The following is a 10,000-nucleotide window of genomic DNA, read 5'->3' on the forward strand; positions in this document are numbered from 1 at the left end:
GTTAATATTTATAGTTTATTTCACTTTTGTTTACTATCTACTTCACTTGCTTTGGCAATGTTAACACACGTTTCCCATGCCAATAAAGCCCTTAAATTGAATTGAATTTAATTGAGAGAGAGAGAGAGAGAGAGAGAGGGTAAGATAGAGAGAGAGAGAGAGAGAGAGAGAGAGAGAGAGAGAGAGAGACATATAGACAGAAGTAGAGATGGAGGTGACAGAGATGACAGATTCAACAACTATTAGAAGGTAAGACTTGGAAGGCTAATGTCAATGTTACCAGAGCTGTTCAAATCACTAATGTACACATGTCCATATGGCCATTGCAGACTGGGTTCACTGCACCGTGACACCGTAACGGACTGGGTTCACTGCACCGTGACACCGTAGCAGACTGGGTTCACTGCACCATAACACCGTAGCAGATTGGGTTCACTGCACCGTGACACCGTAGCAGACTGGGTTCACTGCACCGAGACACCGTAGCAGACTGGGTTCACTGCACCACAACACCGTAGCAGATTGGGTTCACTGCACCGTGACACCGTAGCAGACTGGGTTCACTGCACCGTGACACCGTAGCAGACTGGGTTCACTGCACCGTGACACCGTAGCAGACTGGGTTCACTGCACCATAACACCGTAGCAGACTGGGTTCACTGCACCATAACACCGTAGCAGACTGGGTTCACTGCACCGTGACACCGTAGCAGACTGGGTTCACTGCACCATAACACCGTAGCAGATTGGATTCACTGCACCATAACACCGTAGCAGACTGGGTTCACTGCACCACAACACCGTAGCAGATTGGGTTCACTGCACCGTGACACCGTAGCAGACTGGGTTCCCTGCACCGTGACACCGTAGCAGACTGGGTTCACTGCACCGTGACACCGTAGCAGACTGGGTTAACTGCACCATAACACCGTAGCAGACTGGGTTCACTGCACCGTGACACCGTAGCAGACTGGGTTCACTGCACCATAACACCGTAGCAGATTGGGTTCACTGCACCATAACACCGTAGCAGACTGGGTTCACTGCACCATAACACCGTAGCAGACTGGGTTCACTGCACCATAACACCGTAGCAGATTGGGTTCACTGCACCATAACACCGTAGCAGACTGGGTTCACTGCACCATAACACCGTAGCAGACTGGGTTCACTGCACCATAACACCGTAGCAGACTGGGTTCACTGCACCATAACACCGTAGCAGACTGGGTTCACTGCACCATAACACCGTAGCAGACTGGGTTCACTGCGCCATAACACCGTAGCAGATTGGGTTCACTGCACCATAACACCGTAGCAGACTGGGTTCACTGCACCATAACACTGTAGCAGACTGGGTTCACTGCACCATAACACCGTAGCAGACTGGGTTCACTGCACCGTGACACCGTAGCAGACTGGGTTCACTGCACCGTAACACCGTAGCAGACTGGGTTCACTGCACCGTGACACCGTAGCAGACTGGGTTCACTGCACCATAACACCGTAGCAGACTGGGTTCACTGCACCATAACACCGTAGCAGACTGGGTTCACTGCACCATAACACCGTAGCAGATTGGGTTCACTGCACCATAACACCGTAGCAGACTGGGTTCACTGCACCGTAACACCGTAGCAGACTGGGTTCACTGCACCGTGATACCGTAGCAGACTGGGTTCACTGCACCATAACACCGTAGCAGACTGGGTTCACTGCACCATAACACCGTAGCAGACTGGGTTCACTGCACCATAACACCGTAGCAGACTGGGTTCACTGCACCATAACACCGTAGCAGACTGGGTTCACTGCACCATAACACCGTAGCAGATTGGGTTCACTGCACCGTGACACCGTAGCAGATTGGGTTCACTGCACCGTGACACCGTAGCAGACTGGGTTCACTGCACCGTGACACCGTAGCAGACTGGGTTCACTGCACCATAACACCATAGCAGACTGGGTTCACTGCACCATAACACCGTAGCAGACTGGGTTCACTGCACCGTAACACCGTAGCAGATTGGGTTCACTGCACCGTGACACCGTAGCAGATTGGGTTCACTGCACCATAACACCGTAGCAGATTGGGTTCACTGCACCGTGACACCGTAGCAGACTGGGTTCACTGCACCGTGACACTGTAGCAGACTGGGTTCACTGCACCATAACACCGTAGAAGATTGGGTTCACTGCACCGTGACACCGTAGCAGATTGGGTTCACTGCACCGTGACACCGTAGCAGACTGGGTTTACTGCACCGTAACACCGTAGCAGACTGGGTTCACTGCACCATAACACCGTAGCAGACTGGGTTCACTGCACCATAACACCGTAGCAGATTGGGTTCACTGCACCATAACACCGTAGCAGACTGGGTTCACTGCACCGTGACACCGTAGCAGACTGGGTTCACTGCACCATAACACCGTAGCAGATTGGGTTCACTGCACCATAACACCGTAGCAGACTGGGTTCACTGCACCGTAACACCGTAGCAGACTGGGTTCACTGCACCATAACACCGTAGCAGATTGGGTTCACTGCACCGTGACACCGTAGCAGACTGGGTTCACTGCACCGTGACACCGTAGCAGACTGGGTTCACTGCACCATAACACCGTAGCAGATTGGGTTCACTGCACCGTGACACCGTAGCAGACTGGGTTCACTGCACCATAACACCGTAGCAGACTGGGTTCACTGCACCATAACACCGTAGCAGACTGGGTTCACTGCACCGTGACACCGTAGCAGACTGGGTTCACTGCACCATAACACCGTAGCAGACTGGGTTCACTGCACCGTGACACCGTAGCAGACTGGGTTCACTGCACCATAACACCGTAGCAGACTGGGTTCACTGCACCGTGACACCGTAGCAGACTGGGTTCACTGCACCGTGACACCGTAGCAGATTGGGTTCACTGCAACATAACACCGTAGCAGATTGGGTTCACTGCACCATAACACCGTAGCAGACTGGGTTCACTGCACCATAACACCGTAGCAGATTGGGTTCACTGCAACATAACACCGTAGCAGACTGGGTTCACTGCACCATAACACCGTAGCAGATTGGGTTCACTGCACCATAACACCGTAGCAGACTGGGTTCATTGCACCATAACACCATAGCAGACTGGGTTCACTGCACCATAACACCGTAGCAGATTGGGTTCACTGCACCGTGACACCGTAGCAGATTGGGTTCACTGCACCATAACACCGTAGCAGACTGGGTTCACTGCACCGAGACACCGTAGCAGACTGTGTTCACTGCACCGTGACACCGTAGCAGACTGGGTTCACTGCACCGTGACACCGTAGCAGACTGGGTTCACTGCACCACAACACGGTAGCAGACTGGGTTCACTGCACCATAACACCGTAGCAGACTGGGTTCACTGCACCATAACACCGTAGCAGACTGGGTTCACTGCACCGTAACACCGTAGCAGACTGGGTTCACTGCACCATAACACCGTAGCAGATTGGGTTCACTGCACCATAACACCGTAGCAGACTGGGTTCACTGCACCATAACACCGTAGCAGACTGGGTTCACTGCACCGTGACACCGTAGCAGACTGGGTTCACTGCACCATAACACCGTAGCAGACTGGGTTCACTGCACCGTGACACCGTAGCAGACTGGGTTCACTGCACCGTAACACCGTAGCAGACTGGGTTCACTGCACCGTGACACCGTAGCAGACTGGGTTCACTGCACCGTGACACCGTAGCAGATTGGGTTCACTGCAACATAACACCGTAGCAGATTGGGTTCACTGCACCATAACACCGTAGCAGACTGGGTTCACTGCACCATAACACCGTAGCAGATTGGGTTCACTGCATCATAACACCGTAGCAGACTGGGTTCACTGCACCATAACACCGTAGCAGATTGGGTTCACTGCACCATAACACCGTAGCAGACTGGGTTCATTGCACCATAACACCGTAGCAGACTGGGTTCACTGCACCATAACACCGTAGCAGATTGGGTTCACTGCACCGTGACACCGTAGCAGATTGGGTTCACTGCACCATAACACCGTAACAGACTGGGTTCACTGCACCGAGACACCGTAGCAGACTGTGTTCACTGCACCGTGACACCGTAGCAGACTGGGTTCACTGCACCGTGACACCGTAGCAGACTGGGTTCACTGCACCACAACACGGTAGCAGACTGGGTTCACTGCACCATAACACCGTAGCAGACTGGGTTCACTGCACCATAACACCGTAGCAGACTGGGTTCACTGCACCGTAACACCGTAGCAGACTGGGTTCACTGCACCATAACACCGTAGCAGATTGGGTTCACTGCACCGTGACACCGTAGCAGATTGGGTTCACTGCACCGTGACACCGTAGCAGACTGGGTTCACTGCACCATAACACCGTAGCAGATTGGGTTCACTGCACCGTGACACTGTAGCAGACTGGGTTCACTGCACCATAACACCGTAGCAGACTGGGTTCACTGCACCGTAACACCGTAGCAGACTGGGTTCACTGCACCGTGACACCGTAGCAGACTGGGTTCACTGCACCACAACACCGTAGCAGACTGGGTTCACTGCACCATAACACCGTAGCAGATTGGGTTCACTGCACCATAACACCGTAGCAGACTGGGTTCACTGCACCATAACACCGTAGCAGACTGGGTTCACTGCACCGTGACACCGTAGCAGACTGGGTTCACTGCACCGTGACACCGTAGCAGATTGGGTTCACTGCACCATAACACCGTAGCAGATTGGGTTCACTGCACCATAACACCGTAGCAGACTGGGTTCACTGCACCGTGACACCGTAGCAGACTGGGTTCACTGCACCATAACACGGTAGCAGACTGGGTTCACTGCACCATAACACCGTAGCAGATTGGGTTCACTGCACCGTGACACCGTAGCAGACTGGGTTCACTGCACCATAACACCGTAGCAGATTGGGTTCACTGCACCGTGACACTGTAGCAGACTGGGTTCACTGCACCGTGACACCGTAGCAGACTGGGTTCACTGCACCATAACACGGTAGCAGACTGGGTTCACTGCACCATAACACCGTAGCAGACTGGGTTCACTGCACCACAACACCGTAGCAGACTGGGTTCACTGCACCATAACACCGTAGCAGATTGGGTTCACTGCACCATAACACCGTAGCAGACTGGGTTCACTGCACCATAACACCGTAGCAGACTGGGTTCACTGCACCGTGACACCGTAGCAGACTGGGTTCACTGCACCGTGACACCGTAGCAGATTGGGTTCACTGCACCATAACACCGTAGCAGATTGGGTTCACTGCACCATAACACCGTAGCAGACTGGGTTCACTGCACCGTGACACCGTAGCAGACTGGGTTCACTGCACCATAACACGGTAGCAGACTGGGTTCACTGCACCATAACACCGTAGCAGACTGGGTTCACTGCACCGTGACACCGTATCAGATTGGGTTCACTGCACCACAACACCGTAGCAGACTGGGTTCACTGCACCGTAACACCGTAGCAGACTGGGTTCACTGCACCGTGACACCGTAGCAGACTGGGTTCACTGCACCATAACACGGTAGCAGACTGGGTTCACTGCACCATAACACCGTAGCAGACTGGGTTCATTGCACCGTGACACCGTAGCAGATTGGGTTCACTGCACCATAACACCGTAGCAGATTGGGTTCACTGCACAATAACACCGTAGCAGACTGGGTTCACTGCACCGTAACACCGTAGCAGACTGGGTTCACTGCACCATAACACCGTAGCAGACTGGGTTCACTGCACCATAACACCGTAGCAGATTGGGTTCATTGCACCATAACACCGTAGCAGACTGGGTTCACTGCACCGTGACACAGTAGCAGACTGGGTTCACTGCATCGAGACACCGTAGCAGACTGGGTTCACTGCACCATAACACCGTAGCAGACTGGGTTCACTGCACCATAACACCGTAGCAGACTGGGTTCACTGCGCCATAACACCGTAGCAGACTGGGTTCACTGCACCATAACACCGTAGCAGACTGGGTTCACTGCACCATAACACCGTAGCAGATTGGGTTCACTGCACCATAACACCGTAGCAGATTGGGTTCACTGCACCATAACACCGTAGCAGACTGGGTTCACTGCACCATAACACCGTAGCAGATTGGATTCACTGCACCATAACACCGTAGCAGACTGGGTTCACTGCACCATAACACCGTAGCAGACTGGGTTCACTGCAACATAACACCGTAGCAGATTGGGTTCACTGCACCGTGACACCGTAGCAGACTGGGTTCACTGCACCATAACACCGTAGCAGACTGGGTTCACTGCACCGTGACACCGTAGCAGACTGGGTTCACTGCACCGTAACACCGTAGCAGACTGGGTTCACTGCACCGTAACACTGTAGCAGACTGGGTTCACTGCACCATAACACCGTAGCAGACTGCGTTCACTGCACCATAACACCGTAGCAGACTGGGTTCACTGCACCATAACACCTTAGCAGACTGGGTTCACTGCACCACAACACCGTAGCAGACTGGGTTCACTGCACCATAACACCGTAGCAGACTGGGTTCACTGCACCGTGACACCGTAGCAGACTGGGTTCACTGCACCATAACACCGTAGCAGACTGGGTTCACTGCACCACAACACCGTAGCAGACTGGGTTCACTGCACCATAACACCGTAGCAGACTGGGTTCACTGCACCGTGACACCGTAGCAGACTGGGTTCACTGCACCGTAACACCGTAGCAGACTGGGTTCACTGCACCATAACACCGTAGCAGACTGGGTTCACTGCACCGTGACACCGTAGCAGACTGGGTTCACTGCACCGTAACACCGTAGCAGACTGGGTTCACTGCACCACAACACCGTAGCAGACTGGGTTCACTGCACCATAACACCGTAGCAGACTGGGTTCACTGCACCATAACACCGTAGCAGATTGGGTTCACTGCACCGTGACACCGTAGCAGACTGGGTTCACTGCACCATAACACCGTAGCAGACTGGGTTCACTGCACCATAACACCGTAGCAGACTGGGTTCACTGCACCATAACACCGTAGCAGACTGGGTTCACTGCACCATAACACCGTAGCAGACTGGGTTCACTGCACCGTGACACCGTAGCAGACTGGGTTCACTGCACCATAACACCGTAGCAGACTGGGTTCACTGCACCACAACACCGTAGCAGACTGGGTTCACTGCACCATAACACCGTAGCAGATTGGGTTCACTGCACCATAACACCGTAGCAGACTGGGTTCACTGCACCGTGACACCGTAGCAGACTGGGTTCACTGCACCGTGACACCGTAGCAGACTGGGTTCACTGCACCATAACACCGTAGCAGATTCGGTTCACTGCACCATAACACCGTAGCACTGGGTTCACTGCAATGACATCAACCAGTAAAACTCTAGACTGGAGAACACTGGTCAAGCCAAAGCCCGAATACATTCCTGCTATCATAAACCTTACACACTTGGGTTTAAATACAATTTGAAATAATTACCAATACATATCTGTACTTGATTGCCCTTGCCTGGCGTAAAGGAACCAATAGAATAGTCATAAAAAACTGCAAACCCCACATATCAGACACTCCAGGCAGGCTAAAGCAAACGCTAAAACTATTTGAAATATATAAAATAGCATCTGAACCCAGGTCTGCTCATCACAAGCCTCTACCTATCAAGGACCTTTATACTGAGACAAGACTTAGCTGTCCTCCATGTCTCTCAAGGTGTCTGGAAGTGAGACTGCGTTATCGCAGGGACGCATCAAGCCTAGCCCTGGACTAAAAAGCAGGTCAGGGGAGAATCTCAGATCTATAAAGCAATCCATTCTCAGAAGGTGACGGGCAAAGTGATGAAGTTGATGGAGCTAATATTTCCTGCAGGCTCTTTGATACAGTAACAAGTAAACACCAGACTATTACTATGACAATGACACAAACAACAGACACAGATTGAAAAAGTGAAAGAATCTGTGTGCTCTAGGATTCCAATAACACAGAGTTCCATCTGTGTGCTCTAGGATTCCAATAACACAGAGTTCCATCTGTGTGCTCTAGGATTCCAATAACACAGAGGTCCATCTGTGTGCTCTAGGATTCCAATAACACAGAGTTCCATCTGTGTGCTCTAGGATTCCAATAACACAGAGTTCCATATGTGTGCTCTAGGATTCCAATAACACAGAGTTCCATCTGTGTGCTCTAGGATTCCAATAACACAGAGGTCCATCTGTGTGCTCTAGGATTCCAATAACACAGAGTTCCATCTGTGTGCTCTAGGATTCCAAAAACACAGAGTTCCATCTGTGTGCTCTAGGATTCCAATAACACAGAGTTCCATCTGTGTGCTCTAGGATTCCAATAACACAGAGTTCCATCTGTGTGCTCTAGGATTCCAATAACACAGAGTTCCATATGTGTGCTCTAGGATTCCAATAACACAGAGTTCCATCTGTGTGCTCTAGGATTCCAATAACACAGAGTTCCATCTGTGTGCTCTAGGATTCCAATAACACAGAGTTCCATCCACAGCAGCATCAAAGAAGCCCATGCACTTGATTTTGGTATTTTGCATTCTGTACCTCAAAATCATCATAATGTCACTTTATTATGTTGTAGAATGTATTATTTTTCCGCGAGGATAACTGGGCATTCATTTTCCAGCCCTCAACAAGTCAGCTGGTGAATTAGCAATCATCCAGCCAACCACGTTGTTCATTTTCATGTTGTTAGGGTACAGCAACATAGACAGATAGCAGGATACAATCCCAGGAAAATCTCTGCTAATACAGGATTACAGTGAGGCTCTGTTTTTAATCCCATCTGTTATACTGATTTTGAACTTCAACCATCTGGAAGACAAACAGACAGACAGACAGACAGACAGACAGGCAGACAGACAGACAGACAGACACTTTGCACCAGCCAGCCTCAGAATGAAGTGTAGACTACTACACTGTAACATAGCAATTGCTAATCTGTGACATCCAACACTTCACAATAAGAAGCCGTATTGCCATAAACGACAATACCTGTTATCTGAAGAGATAACGTTGAAAGGGAACCATGGATCAACATTAATTGTACAGTCTGAGCTGTTGACTATTAAAGACCTGTTGAACGTTTTGGCAAAACGTAGATTTCCGCCTAAATTGACATACCCAAAAATAAATATTTTTCATGAGATGGCCATAAACAATAACTAGTAATGCTGCATAGTTCTAGAAAGGTCTGGAGCTCACCTTTCTGGTAAAAAATAGTCATCAATTGCTGAGGTGTACTCACGTTTGAGGACACAAGCTCAAGTACATAGTACAAATACAATGAAAATATGAAAATATAAAGAAATCATATATGATTTTTTTCCTATTCAACAAGAGTAGGGGGAATAGGGCTTGACATGACTGCAATGATTTCTAAATATAGTAACAACTATTGATAAATGACTTGCTACAAGATTTCACCTTTCTTATAAGGTGGCGCAGTGGTTTAAGGCACTGCATCGCAGTGCTAGCAGTGCCACCAGAGATCCTGGTTCGAATCCAGGCTCTGTCGTAGCCGGCCGCGACCGGGAGACCCATGGGGCGGCGCGCAATTGGCCCAGCGTCGTCCAGGGTAGGGGAGGGAATGGCCGGCAGGGATGTAGCTCAGTTGATAGAGCATGGCGTTTGCAACGCCAGGGTTGTGGGTTCGATTCCCACATGGGGTATTAAAAAAATATAAAATAATGTATGCACTAACTGTAAGTCGCTCTGGATAAGAGCGTCTGCTAAATGACTAAAATGTAAAAGTAAATGTTATAACTGTAAAATAAATATGATCATATTTAGTGACAGTACAAATTTGGCCCCATTTCATATAACCGACGACAAAGCATTTTCTGCCAAGCATCCTCTGAGCAACGCAGACACGTTACAACTTCAGATACAAAGGA

At 50.5% G+C, this 10,000-nt stretch overlaps 1 protein-coding gene across 7 annotated transcripts in view; it reads right to left on the reverse strand.

Annotated features, from left to right (window-relative positions):
- The window catches only part of tacc2 (transforming, acidic coiled-coil containing protein 2), a 272,493-nt gene that overhangs the window by 151,552 nt on the left and 110,941 nt on the right, over positions 1-10,000 (reverse strand). The window lies entirely within an intron of this gene.

This window comes from Coregonus clupeaformis, chromosome 1 (genome assembly GCF_020615455.1).
Source record: "Coregonus clupeaformis isolate EN_2021a chromosome 1, ASM2061545v1, whole genome shotgun sequence".
Lineage (NCBI taxonomy): Eukaryota > Metazoa > Chordata > Actinopteri > Salmoniformes > Salmonidae > Coregonus > Coregonus clupeaformis.